Raw genomic sequence first — 13,564 nt, 5'->3', positions numbered from 1 at the left:
GCCAATGGGAGACCCACACCGCCAGCGCATCCCGGTGTCCGCGTTCTCCGCGATGGCAATGTCGAGAGCGCCCTCTAGCCTCCGACCGCAGCACTGCAATTGTTTCAAGTTTAAAAAGGAAGAGGTTTTCGAGCTGGAAAAGAATGGAAACTCCCTGGGAGACGAGTACGAAGCACCTCCTATGTACCAGGAACTGTGCTAAATGAAGGGCATACATTATCTCATTTGTCACATGGCCCTTTAAAGTAGGCATAATCACCATTTTACAGGGGAGGAAACTGAGGCAAGGTTTTATGACTTGTCCGGGGTCCCACATCAATTCTCCTCAAACCTTCACCTGTGTAAGAATCCCCAGGGATCTGGTTAAAATGCAGATTCCAATTCAGTCGATTCTGCATTTCTAACAAGCTTCAGGGCATGCCAGTGCTGCTGGACCCAAGACCCCACTGAAAGCACCAGGTCCTGGAGAGTCAGGGTGAATCTGGCATCTGAACCTGGGTCCGACCAGCTCCAAGGCCCACGTCTTTGCTCCTCCACAACTAAGGACGCATTTCAGGTTCTCCACGGCTTTCGGTGAGAGAGACGTGTTCTCTAGTTGTTCCTTTCACTGTGGTGAAGGCTGGAATAACTGACTCTTCTCTTCTTTCCCTGGACAAAGGTATATCATTTAAAAAACAAGAGAAAATGTGCATTAAACACCTGCTTGCCTATAGGGCATGATTTGGGCAGATTGACCCCTGCCCTCTGGGAGCTGGTATTCTGAGACATGAAGTGTTTGGGGTAGACAGTAAAGCTGTCTCTTATTTCTGTGGCCCCGCTCACCCCGTCCTGGGACATGCACTTTGGAGTTGCCTGAAAGCTGCCACCCCAGGGGGGTTCTTTGGCTTTTGTAGTTCATGTCCTTTGAGAATCTAATGCAAGCATGGACTCAAAAAGTACGCACATTGCCCGTGGGCACCCACTTTGCATACGTCTTAGTGGTTCCCAGGCCCCCCAGAGACCATCCCAGGACCCCCAGCCTACACTTCGGCAGCAGAGCCCACTGAGGAGTTGGGGCACCTCTCCTAACAGCTCCCCACAGGCCAGACTCACGATGCCTACCCCAAACACCTCTCTGACTCTAGTGGCCACCTCAGGAGAGCCACTCAAATCCCCCCACCTGGCATCTCACTCCTGGCCAACCTTCAGGTCCAGGGCAAAGAAGGTTGCAAGCCTTCTCCATCCAGAGTCCTTGCTGGCCTGGACCCCAGCTGGGGGACCACGCCCACGAGATGCCAGGGCTGTTTACTCCACTGGGAAAATCAGTCGGGGGTCAAGGGTCCGGCACCAAGGAAAGCAGACAGATCTAGGAGAAACCAAATACACTGGCTCTTTTTGCCCTATTCAAGTTCGACGGGCATGGGAATCTTGGGGAGAAGGGGGACTGCAAGAGATCAAAGCCGGCTGTTTGTAAACTGAATCCACTGGCAGTTTTGTCTGTTCGAGACCAGACAAGGCCCACACTGTGTGCCTCACATGGAGTGGCAGATTCGAGATAGTGATAGAACCCTAGCAGGGGTGGCTGCAGGCGGGGAACCCAGAATTGCTTTTGTCTGGAGGGCAGCGGTTAGGCTAGCCCTGGGCCATCAACGATGGAAAACACCGATCAGGACAAAGCTGAAAGGCCCCACAGAACTACCACTGACTACCAAGGGAGCTCCATAGCTAGAAAGTCAAGGCCTATCTCTTTGCCCTAGCTACTTGCATTTTGCATTTGCAAAGGCAGGGTGGGTGGAATCCTCATAACTCCAGAGTCAGGGATCCCGGAGCCCCCTGTGTGTTTAACAGACCTCTCTACCAGGAAGTTCTTCCTTGGTCTATCTTAAATTTCTTTTGCTGGGACATAAGCCAATTTCCTCTAATCCAGGGTTCAACAAACTGTTACTGTAAAGGGCCAGGTAAATATTTTAGGCTGTGTTCCAATGAAATGGTTTATGGACACAGAATTTCATGTAATTGTTACTTGTCACAGACCCATTCTTCTTCTTTTGATTTTCTAAAATGCAAAAACCTCTCTTAACTTGCAGACTACACAAAAACAGGCCGTGGGTTGGATTTGGCCCCCGGGCCACAGTTAGCAGATCGCTGCTCTAATCTGCTGGTCTCAACCTGGGCTGCACTTTAGAACAGTCTGGGAAACTTGCAAATGTACCGACGCCCGAGCCCACCTGCGAAGATGCTGGTTTAATCGGTCTGGGTTGTCTCTGGGCTTTGTGCGTTTGCAAAGCGTCCAGGTGACTCTGATGTACACTGGGCCCGGGACCCTTCCCTCGCCCTGCTGACTGCGCAGGTACAGCTGCCGACAAACGGCCTACTACACCACTCACCACCTTGGTGACCTTAGGAAACTTAGTTAAGATCTCTGTGCCTTGATTTCTTTATCTGTAAAATAGAGATAATAAATCTTCCTTCATAGGGGTGCTGTGAGATGTAAACACAAAATCCTGGTAACATGCTTAGAACAGTGTCCGGCACATAATAAGCCCTCAGTGTTAGCTGATTTATTTTTAGGATGGTTTTAGTAGGTGTTCTGTTTTTTGACATAACAATCCGTCACATACTCAGAGATCACCATTCAGGCTCCTTTCCCAAGGCGTGTCCCCCGGAACACGGGGGCCGTGAGATGCTCCATTAGGAGAGAGGGGATGGGGTTCTGGGTCAAAGAGGTTTGGGAAACTGCTCTGGACTCAGCCCGAGGCAGCATGTACAGATTCTGGCCACTGAGGCAGAGCTGCAGGTGTCAGTGGCTTTGCAATAACAACAAGATCGGAGCTTTCTAAAAATACCCACCCCACCCCCCCACCCCCCCACCCCCCGGGGCCGGGAAGAGCCAAGCGGGAGGCCAAGTGGAAACCAATAGCTGCAGGGACGGTCACCTGTGACCCCTGCATTCCTCCTGCAGGAGTCTTCCAGCCACTCCCCAGAGATACCCACCGTTCCCATGAGGCTGCCTTTCTGGGATTTGTCTGGCGATGCCAAGAGGGGCTCCTGAGCCTGCTGGGAATGAGTGAAGGGTCAGAGGACATGAGAGCCATGCCACGTGGGAACGTGACAGCTTTACCTGCCCCTTGTGGAGTCACGGAGCCACGAGTCACCTCCCAAAGCCACGATCCCTTCCACCACTGAGAAACTGCAAGTGGATGCTTCCTTCAAGCCATATTCAACACATCCAATAAAATCTGATGTCAAGATGGTGGGCATCAGCTCCCTGGAAGGGGATCCGCTTTGCAGCTGGAGAGACAGCGAACATATATGCAACCTGCAAGGAACATGTTTATAAAACAACAGAACAGCAGGGAAAAAATACGTGCTGGAAGAGACAGCAGGAAGGGGCAGGAAGATCAAACCATTTAGGCTACTCATGGGGGGTTTCATGGGCTTGGAAGGTGCACCATGACCTTTGAGATGACCTTCACTCCTATGGGAGACAACAGGGCGTGTGCTGGGGAGGGGTGACAGGATTTGCCAATCTGAAGAGCCAGGGGCTTCCATTGCAGGGAGTGTATTTTCTGAATCCTCAGTCAGGATGGGTGGTCTGATGGAGGATAAGCCGCCTCTTCTGGAAGCAAGAGGCTTTGTGGTCCCTCCATCCTTTTTTGTTGTTATTGCTGTTGCTGGGGCAAGGACTAATGACTTTAATTGAGAAGCCAGCAAACGAGAAGATGGTGAGTGCGTGCCCCAAAGAACCATCTTGCCAGAGTTAGAATTCAGGCTCCTTTTATACGAAAAGGGGAGCGAGTAAAGTCAAACACTTCCTGGTTCCCATCAGCCTCCAGAAGGGATATGTTAATTTCTTCCTCCCTGCAGTCATTCACAGATGGGCCTGGTCAGAATGTTTCTTGTGAGCTAAACAAAAGTATTTTAGCTTAATCCTCATTATCTGGGAAGCAGGGTTCCCAGAGATGGGCCATTGTGTACAATTTGAGCTTATAGGCAACATCCCTTTAGTGATTAACTTGTAATAGGGTACAAAAGGCTCTTCCCTATTACAGTTCCCCACTGTCAATGTCCATTCCACATTCTTGTGGGAAAAGGAACGAAGACCTGGGAGCTTGGCAGAAATGTGGGATCCCGGTCCCGCCGGGACCTGCTGAACCACAAGTTCTCCAGGCCGTGCTTGTGCACAATAAAGATTCAGAGACGTTGGCCGAGGATGCAGAGGGGGAGACAGGACTGTCAGACGGTCAGGGACATTTGGATGATTTGGGGGCGTTTGCATTCAGGTGTGAGTTGGCAAATATGAGATCCAGTTTGCCTAGTTAGTAACCAGCAATGACCACCTCGCAGGCTCTGAGGCCCTGTCTCCCGCGCTGGAACGGCCTTTACTTTTAGAGGAAATGAATTGAAGCACCTGGGGCTGGGGCCTCAGTTGTTGGGTTTTCTGACTCTTGGGAACTTCCCTGGGGGGGGGGCTGTCGTTCCTCTTTAAGGTCTTGGGGCAGCAGGGGAGGGGGGAGGTGCTACGCCCTTGTAGTCCTGTGATGGCGTGTTGCATGCGCTCTCTTGAGCTGTAAATAAAGAGATGATGATTAATAAGCTGCCGTGTCGTCTCTCTCTGCCCCTCCAGAGATGTGCAGGCAGGGACCACTGTCAGGGTGTTTGGAGGGGACTCTGAGCCTGGTATTTCTCCAGCTACTTACTCATTCACTCCACACCTTGGATTGAGCATTTGCTCAGGGCTGAGCAGTAAACAGGCAGACAGGGTCTCTGCCCTCACCTGGACTGCATCATGGTCCTTTAACCAGACCTCCTGGGTGGGAGTTTCATATTTTTCTCTCCCATTTTAGAGTTGGGGCAGCTAAGGTCCCAAAGAGATTCCAAGGCTGGCCACATACAAGGCTGGCAGGCTCATTCCAGGCAGACTGCAGAGACAAGCAGATGCCAGCTTGGGCAGAACGCGGAAGAACAAAGCACCACCGCCTGAGGCCAGGCCTGGGCAGGCTCAGATGCCGTCTTGGGAAAGGGTGTGAACTGACGACGGGCAGCCTGGCTTAGCACCAGGGAAGACGTCCCTTATCTCCAGCCAGCAGCTCCAGGCAGCACCACCGAGCTCTGCAGACCAGACCCCCCTAAGCCTATCTGATCAGAGCAAGGCTATGTCATGGCTCTCAGCAGCTCTGCATCCTAAAGCCAAGGTAGGGTCCAGACTCTCCTGGGGGCCAGGGTAACCACAGGTGTGGGAAGCCCTTAAAGGCCTAGTGTACCTGTGGGGCTCTCCATGCCCAGGCACCGCTGAGGGACTGGCTCCTACAGCCTGGACAGGGAAACCCCCCTAATCCAGGGTTTCCTATAACACGGGCCTGGGGTACCAGCATCAGGCTCCTCTGGGGAGCAGACCCAGGTTTCTGAGCCTACCCGGGCCTCTGACTCAGAATGTCCAGAGGTGGGCTTGGGAACCTGCATGTTTGATAACCACCCCCCTCAACCCCCAGGTCTGAGAACTACGGCACCAAACCTTCCTGAGAACTCACTTTCCTCCCTGCTTAGGCCCCAGGGAGCTGGCAAACCTCCCACTGGGGATGGGTCTCAGGAATCAAGCCCAGAAGGTCCCCCTTCATATAGGCATCGCAAGTCGCACCCTCTCTGTTCCAATTGCTCAACCTGGCCATTGTGTGCAAAAGCCCCCATAGACAACACGGAAATAGATGAGCACAAATGAATGAGCACAGTTGTATTCCAACAAACTTAATTTACACCAAAGGGCAGCGGCCTGGATCTGCCATTGGTCTGTAGTTTGCCAACCCCTAGTCTATACTGCTGATCCCGGGGTCAGTGGTTGCAGAAAGCATGCTGGGCTTCTAAAAACCCCTTCTGTCGTGGGATGTCAACTCAAACCCATTTCTGCTAACGAGAGTCAGAGCAGTCTGAAGTGAAAAGTCAAGACCTGTTGAACCCGAGGCCACAGTCACTTTGATGCTTTTCCTGGCAGCGTGGGTGCTGCCCCTCAGGGGATCAGGTGGCTGGATTGGGGGTGTCTCAGAGTTCTCCAGAGAAACAGAACAAATAGAATATTTATATTTATGTATCTTCTTTTAAAAATTTATTTTTGGCTTCACTGGGTCTTCGTTGCCGCTCGCACGCTTTCTCTAGTTGCGGCGAGGGGGAGCTACTCTTCGTTGCAGTGTGCGGGCTTCTCATTGCTGTGGTTTCTCTTGCTGCCGAGCACGGGCTCTAGGCGCACAGGCTTCAGTAGTTGTGGCACGCGGGCTCCGTAGTTGTGGCTCGTGGGCTCTAGAGCACAGGCTCAGTAGTTGTGGCGCACGGACTTAGTTGCTCCGTGGCATGTGGGATCTTCCTGGAACCAGGGCTCGAACCTGTGTCCCCTGCATTGGCAGGTGGATCCTTAACCACTGCGCCACCAGGGAAGTCCCAATATATTTATGTATCTTTATGTGTCTATGTATTTATCTCTTCTTTATATATGTATTTGTATAGATATATTTTAAGGAATTGGCTCATGCTATTGTAGGGCCAGCAAGTCTGAAATCTGCAGGGCCAGCCAGCAGGCCAGAAGCTCAGGCAGAGGTTGATGTTGCACACTTGAGGTCACATTTCTTTCTTTTTTTTTTTTGCGGTACGCGGGTCTCTCACTGCTGTGGCCTCTCCCGCTGCGGAGCACAGGCTCCGGACGCGCAGGCTTAGCGGCCACGGCTCACGGGCCCAGCCGCTCCGCGGCACGTGGGATCTTCCCGGACCGGGGCACGAACCCGCGTCCCCTGCATCGGCAGGCGGACTCCCAACCACTGCGCCACCAGGGGAGCCCCAAGGTCACATTTCTCGTTCCCTAAGACCGCAGCTTTTGCTCTGATGGCGCTCACCTGATTGGGTGAGGCCCACCCACATTCTGGCACGTCCACCTCCTTTACTTGAAGTCAACTGCTTGTCGATGTTGACCACATCTGCAAAATGCCTTCACAGCAGCACCCAGATCAGTGTGTGATTAAATCCTTGGGTACGACAGCCTGGCCAAGTTGACAGAGAAAACTCACCATCACAGGAAGGCTCCTGGAGCTGGGCTCCCCAGCTCCAGATCTGGATCACAACGCCTGGGTGTGTGGTAGCATTGTCTGTGGGGTGTCACGAAGCACTGGGCTTCCACAGTCTGTTTGCTAGCCTCAGCCTCAGGTGGCAGCAGCGGCCACCATCTGTCACGTATGTGGGCGTGGGTGCCTTGCTGTGCCCGGAGGAGTGTCTGGACGTGAAGTTCTGGTCGGGATGCATAGGGCGGGGTAGGGTGGTGTGAGTGGACCCATGTAAGCAAGTGGCCAACAGAGGCGCCCCTTCCCTTCATCACACCCCTCACAATGGTTTATCCCGAAACCCACCTGTTTGTGCCACTGGACCAGCCTCAGGACACCCGGGCTCCTTCCACACTGGTGACTGGTCAGAGCAGCAGGGCAGGTTAGTCAGTTCTGCACATTGTGGTCCCGAACTGTCCCGCTGTGTTCCCAGCCTTGACCTTGTGTCAGCGCCCAGCACAGAGTGAAATCCAGGGTTAGAGAGGAAATGCATTCATCCAAAGAAAACCCCGACCTCTGTTTATTGAGCTGAGTCCCCTGCATGGGACACCCATCCTCTGGTGTAGCCGGCAATTGTTAGAGCCCATTCTGCACAGGAGGAAAACTAAGGCACTAAGAAACAAAGGCCACTTGTCCAAAGTGACACAGTTACTTAGTGGCAGTGCCAGGGACCCTACCCGAGCCTCTCTGAGTCTGAAACCTGATTATGTCCACCAACCCCACGTTCCTCTCAAAGGCCAGCAGTTCACTGAGCACCTACTGGGAGTGGGTCACCGATCCTCACCCCTGCCCCCAACCACACCACTCCGCCCATCACAGGACTGTGCAGCTCACCCAGGACCATCAAGGCTGCTGTCAGGGCCATCTGGCGGGGTGGGCAGGAGTTCTGCCGGCAGGTCCCAGCCCTGGGCTGCCTGAGCCGAAGGTCACGCACTCACCTTCAGGCCGCCTCCTGGGGGACTCCTCAGAGAGGAAAGAGTTCGGGATTCCTCCCAGGGGCTTTCCAACTGGTGGAACCATGGAGGCACCCTGCCCAGCCCCACCACGGTGTCCTCATTCTTCTCTTATCTCTCCTGCCTGCCGCAGAGACTGAAGGCCATCGGCGGTGAGCCAGCGGCGGGCAGCGGGTGAAAGCAAACACCAAGATAAACCCCACTGCAGACAGGTATCTTGGGGGCCGCAGGCCTCAGCAGCCATAACTGGCCTTGTCTGGGTTTCTGAGCGATCATTAAGGCACGGCCGGAGCCCTCAGATGCCTCCTTTGGAATTCCAACCTACTCGTGTGGAGAGATGGGAGGCCCGACAGAGGAGAGGAGGCAGCAGCCTGAACTCCGGACAGAACCGGGACAGAGGGACAGAACCGGCACAGGCAGGGGGAGGCGAGAGGCAGTCAACACACATTTAGTGATGGCCTGGGAGCTCACTCGTGCGTGTGCGCGCGCGCACACACACACATGCATACACACGGTGACATGAGAGGATTGCTGGATTGGGAGTTTGGGATTCGCAGATGCAAATCCCTATATACAGGATGGATGAACAAGAAGCTCCTACTGCAGAGCACAGGGAACTATACTCAACATGCTGTGATAAACCATAATAGAAAAGAACATGAAAAAGAATGTGTATATATATATATAATTGAACATATAATTGAATCACTTTGCTGCACAGCAGAAATTAACACAACATTGTACATCAACTATACTTCAATAAAAATACAGAGGATTGCTGGAGTATGGATGAAGAAAATGCCACAGGACAGAGAATTAGAGTGCAGGGGGGGCTGGCTTTGTCCTCGGCAACCTCCACTCCTATCGCTTTCTTTCTGGCTGGTGTCTAACACGACCACTGTTTCCTGGGACACGGCAGGGCACAGGCGATTTCCTTTCTGCCTTTTCCACGCTCACCAAGGGGTCCACGGGGCATTCCGATGGTTCTCTGATGCCTGACTTGAGCACACCGGCCTCTGGAGGGACAGGGTAATATCACTAAGTGTTCGGTGAGGCGTCCCAGGATGGGGCTCACCCAGCAGTGATTTTCATAGGACCCTGATGAGGCGGCAAAGCAACAGGAACATTAGGAATTATTGGCTGCGTTTTAAGGCTCAAGGAGGAGTATTTAAGGAGCCTGACTGTGGCCTATAAAAGTCAGCGGTGGACGCTGCCATCAGTTCCAATTCTGTGCTGGCGGGACAAGTATTTCAGAATCAGCCCCCCCCCCCGCTTTTGACCAGTCACACAAACAAATGCCTCTCTGGAGAGGGGGCTCTCACACCTCCCAGCAATGTCCACGCTCCTCCAGAAAACCAGGAAGAGGAAAGGAGCAGAATCACCCACCCGAATGCCCCCCGGGCATGTGCTTCCGCGGGATCACATCCCTTGCCCGGCTCCGAGTGAATGATGTGTGGACACGGCCGATCTTACTGACAAGTCATAATGATCTCCGACACTTTCAGAATTTTGGCATCAACCAGAGAACGGGCCACAGGATCTGAGAGCCTAAGAGAGATGCCCCGACTCTAACCCTACAGGGTTCCACTCGGTTCCTTCACTTCTGCTCCTCCTTTCCTGCTGTCTTTGCTCAGAAAGAGAAGAAATCACATCCTCAGATACAAGGAACAACCCTGACCAACAACACCCGGGCTTTCCCCCATCCTGCCAGACCTTAGGCCAGGAAACACAGAGCCAGTGTGTCTGGGTCAAGCCAAGAAGCACTGGAGGAAAGGTCTCCAGATCGAATCCGGATCCAGCATGAATCCTGGCGGCACCCAGGGTCCACGGCTCTGCCTTCTAGGCCCCTCTCTGATGAGCTTCCTATGGAGGGCCTGCTCTCTCACAGGTGCCTGTGACTTTCAGACGGTGTTTGGGTTATTTTCTCTGCTCTGTTTCTTCCAGTTTGATGTACCCACTCAGGGAAGGAAGTGGCCGGATCACATCAGAATTGTTGGGTGTCTAGTACACTGTGGACCAAAGGACAGTTGGAAATCATTTCAAAGCCTTTTCATATTCAGTGCCTCCTTTGTGCCTCACACTGCCTGGGGACTGACTATCACTGTCCCCATTTTCTAGATGCAGAAAAAAATTCAGAGAGATTAAGCAACTAACCCAAGGTCACATAGATACAGAGTGGCAGTGCTGAGGGGGTCAAGGTTGGGAAGGCGGCAGCATGCTGAAACACTGAGGTCCATCTCCCAGGCTTTGCTCATAGGAAAGGGCTATGGGCGTCTTCTCCCCATCCAAGGGGCCTTTCTCTGCTGCTCCAATTCAGCAGGCGTTTATCAGGGGCCAGGAGATCCTGAGAGACGCTGGAAGATGCTGTGGTTTTTTCATAGCAGCAGGGCAGCTATTTGCTTACTGAGCATTTACAAAGTGCCAGGAGCTGTGCCAGGCATGCTGTGTAAACTATCTCACAGGATCCCCACCATCACCCTGAGCTTTAAGATCACTCTGCTAGGAGGAGGTGAGGCAGAGCAGGGATCCAAATAATATCTTTATCTGAAGGACACAAGCAACTATGGGGAAGAAATGGCAGTGGTTGCTTCATCGGCCATTTGCATAACCAACAACATTGACTGAGTGGCTTCCAGGGCAGAACCTGGACTATATTAGTGGCACCCTGAGGACAAGCGGAGAGTTGGGTGGCAGGTCTTCCCTGGTGCCCGTGATGGGAGGAAGTGGTGCACACGTACTGGTTCAGCTGGTGTATTCCCTGAGCTCCTGCTATGCACCAGGCGAGTGTCAAGGTTGCAAGCCCCTCCTAGGGCTTGCAGTCTAGATGGGGGGACAGACAATAAACAAGGTGACAAGTAAATTGATAGGGCAACACCGTCACGTATTGATAAGTGCTACGAAGAAAAAATAGGACGGCACCACGGCGTTGGAAAACGGTTTGACGATTTCTTAAAAATTTAAGTATACACGTGCCGTGTGGTCCAGCCATTCCATTCCTAGATATTCACCCAAGTAGGTGTTCAATAACTATTCCCTTAATGACTGAATGAATAAATGAATGAATCTATTCTGCGTGTCAGTTTTGTTTTCAATTATGGTAAAAAAAAAAGTACATAACATAAAATTTACCATCCCAACCATTTTAAAGTGTACAGTTCAGTAATGTCAAGTACATTCACATTGTTGTGTGATGTCATTTTCTTTGTTGAAGGTATGAAGATAAAACTCGACTGAGACAGACAGGATTGGTGAGGGACATGAAAATTTTAAACTTGACTTCCAGAAGTGTACTCCCTAAAAATATGACCCCAAAGCCTTGTGGGATGTGCCTTGTGGGGGTCCCCTTGTCTTTCCACAGTCAGGATAGATCATGGCAGGAACTCTGGCTTTAAGAACAGTTTCACTTTCCTTTTTCCCTGTGGGCTCCCTCCCCACCCCTGCTGGGTCTGCTCACACTCTGCCCCACCCCCATCCCGGAGTGCCTCTGGCCCCAGCTGGTCGGGGTGAATGCAGTGTCACTGTGTGAGCTGCAGGGACATTCCACAGGCCCAGCTTTGTGCTTCATCTGGCTCCAATCTGTCTTCCCCTCCTTGCCTTGCTTCATCCTTTGCATCTCAGCCTGGGCTGTATTTTCCTGTGATGTGGGCTGTGGAGCTGAGTGGCTGAATGTCACAGCCGTGGAACCAGACCTCCTTGGTCCCCAGCCCAGTTTCATACCAACTAGTGATGTGCCTTTGGGCAAGTGTCTTAACTCCTCTTAGCCTCTGTCATCTTACTGTAAATCAGGAGGAGAATGGCACCTACACCACAGCAGTTGTTGTGAACATTTATTATGAGCACTTTTCACACTGTCTGCCACAAAATAGTACTTAATAAATGTCAGCGCTAATCCCAGGAGTTGTTTTGCATTTTCTCCCTACGAGGTGATCACGGTTTTATTACACACCTGCAGGTTTGGATTAAACATCTCTAGGATCTGGGGTGGATGGGGAACATCTCTTAGAAGGAAATAATATGATAATAATGTGATAATACCCATCAGTTATTGAGGAATTCCTCTTTTCTAGGTACTATGCCAGTAGCAATAATTAATGATAATTAACTAATAATGAACAACAAAATAGAAGCAAATCCTGATTGAGTGCTTACTGTCTGCCGGGCAATGCTCTAAACATTTTTTGTGTATTAACAAATCCTAAAAACCCGTTGAGGAAGATACTATTATTATCCTCATTTTACAGATCAGAAAACGGAAGCATAGAGAGGCAAAGTGACTTACTCAAGTTGAACCAGTAAGTGGACAAGGATAGGACTCAAACTCTTTTTACTCTGGTCCAGCTCGTCCCCTGGGCTCTGAATCCTGAACAATCCTACCCAGTGTCTGGTCTCTAAAGCTTACCAGCTCTCGGTTACTCTGGCAGATGTTGTGCTGTTCTGCCCCCGGGCTGGATGACTGTGTCTCCAAAAGGGGCATTAAATTAGGCCAGCGGACCCTGCAGCCCTGCAAAAGTTCCCACACTCACTAGAAAAGTCCTTCTTTGTATCTGGAGAGAGTATGTGTCTTGATATGATCTCAGGACCCAACCAGGCAGTTTTTCAAGTTTCCACATGGTCTCTCCCCTCCTGGAAATAAGAATAAACACTCAGACAGACTCAGGCGGACCCTCTAAATGAAAGCTGGAGTTATCCAAATGAAAGTGTTCTCTGGTTATGGGTGGAGGATGGGCTGGGGAGGAGGATGGAGGGACTCTTTGGAGGGCAACGATCTTTAAGAGAGATGCCAGGTGGGAGAGCCCTTTCTTTCCTCCATCCCTTCCATTCACAGCGGGGGGGGGGGGCAGACAGTGTCTTGATAGAATCTTCTCGAGTCCTCTTCCTTCTGGAGACAAGTGTGACTATAGGTTTTCTGCTGGTCTTCCAGGTGGATTTTTCTGAAGCTTTAAGTATGTTAACTCAAGAAGGCTCCAACCATAGGCCCCTTGTGTATTGATAATAACAATATTTTATGTATATTGCCCATTTACTAAGTGCCAGGCATTTGTTCTGGGCACGTTATGTTCACAAAGACTCTATCTTTTTTTTTAATATTTATTGAGTTATTTATTATTTTGTTTGCACCGGGTCTTAGTTGTGGCACGTGGGATCTTTTTTTAGTTGCGGCATGAGTACTTCTTAGTTGCGGCATGCCTGCGGGATCTGGTTCCCTGACATGGGATCAAACCCCAGCCCCCTGCACTGGGAGCACGGGGTCTTACCCACTGGACCACCAGGGAAGTCCGGACAAAGACTGTATCTTTAACCAAACTGTAGTTAGGCTCCTCTGAGCCCTCTTCTTGACTAGGCCTCAACCCAGCCTTCTGCATCCTGCACAGCCCAGTTTTAGCAAGAATCCTGCTAAGTCGGTTTAGCAAGAATCCCTCCAACCCTTGATATCTGATCACCCTCCATATCTGATCAAGTTCCCCATTCCCCACTTTTGAGGTCTGTCTTTGGCCTACCTTTAGCAAGAATCCTGTCAGGTCAGGTTAGCAAGAATCACCCTAGCCTTGATGT

General features: G+C 51.5%; 1 long non-coding RNA gene across 3 annotated transcripts in view; it reads right to left on the bottom strand.

Annotated features, from left to right (window-relative positions):
- Positions 1–254: 254 nt before the first annotated feature.
- Positions 255–13,564, bottom strand: part of LOC132515231 (uncharacterized) — a 14,689-nt gene continuing 1,379 nt past the window's right edge. The window contains exons 3-7 of one of the 3 annotated variants that reach the window (XR_009539088.1): positions 12,535–12,634; positions 7,365–9,027; positions 3,101–3,298; positions 1,183–1,345; positions 255–648 (exon numbers count right to left, since the gene is read on the bottom strand). This is a non-coding gene — a long non-coding RNA (uncharacterized LOC132515231). Of the gene's footprint in view, positions 649–1,182; positions 1,346–3,100; positions 3,299–5,723; positions 7,246–7,364; positions 9,028–12,534; positions 12,635–13,564 lie in introns of those variants that run through there. The other 2 variants (XR_009539089.1, XR_009539087.1) reach the window with 2 other exon arrangements.

The sequence above is a fragment of the Lagenorhynchus albirostris genome, chromosome 2 (assembly GCF_949774975.1).
Source record: "Lagenorhynchus albirostris chromosome 2, mLagAlb1.1, whole genome shotgun sequence".
Taxonomy (NCBI): domain Eukaryota; kingdom Metazoa; phylum Chordata; class Mammalia; order Artiodactyla; family Delphinidae; genus Lagenorhynchus; species Lagenorhynchus albirostris.
Note: the sequence above shows the minus strand (reverse complement) of the source record. Positions and strands in the feature narration are given on the sequence as shown.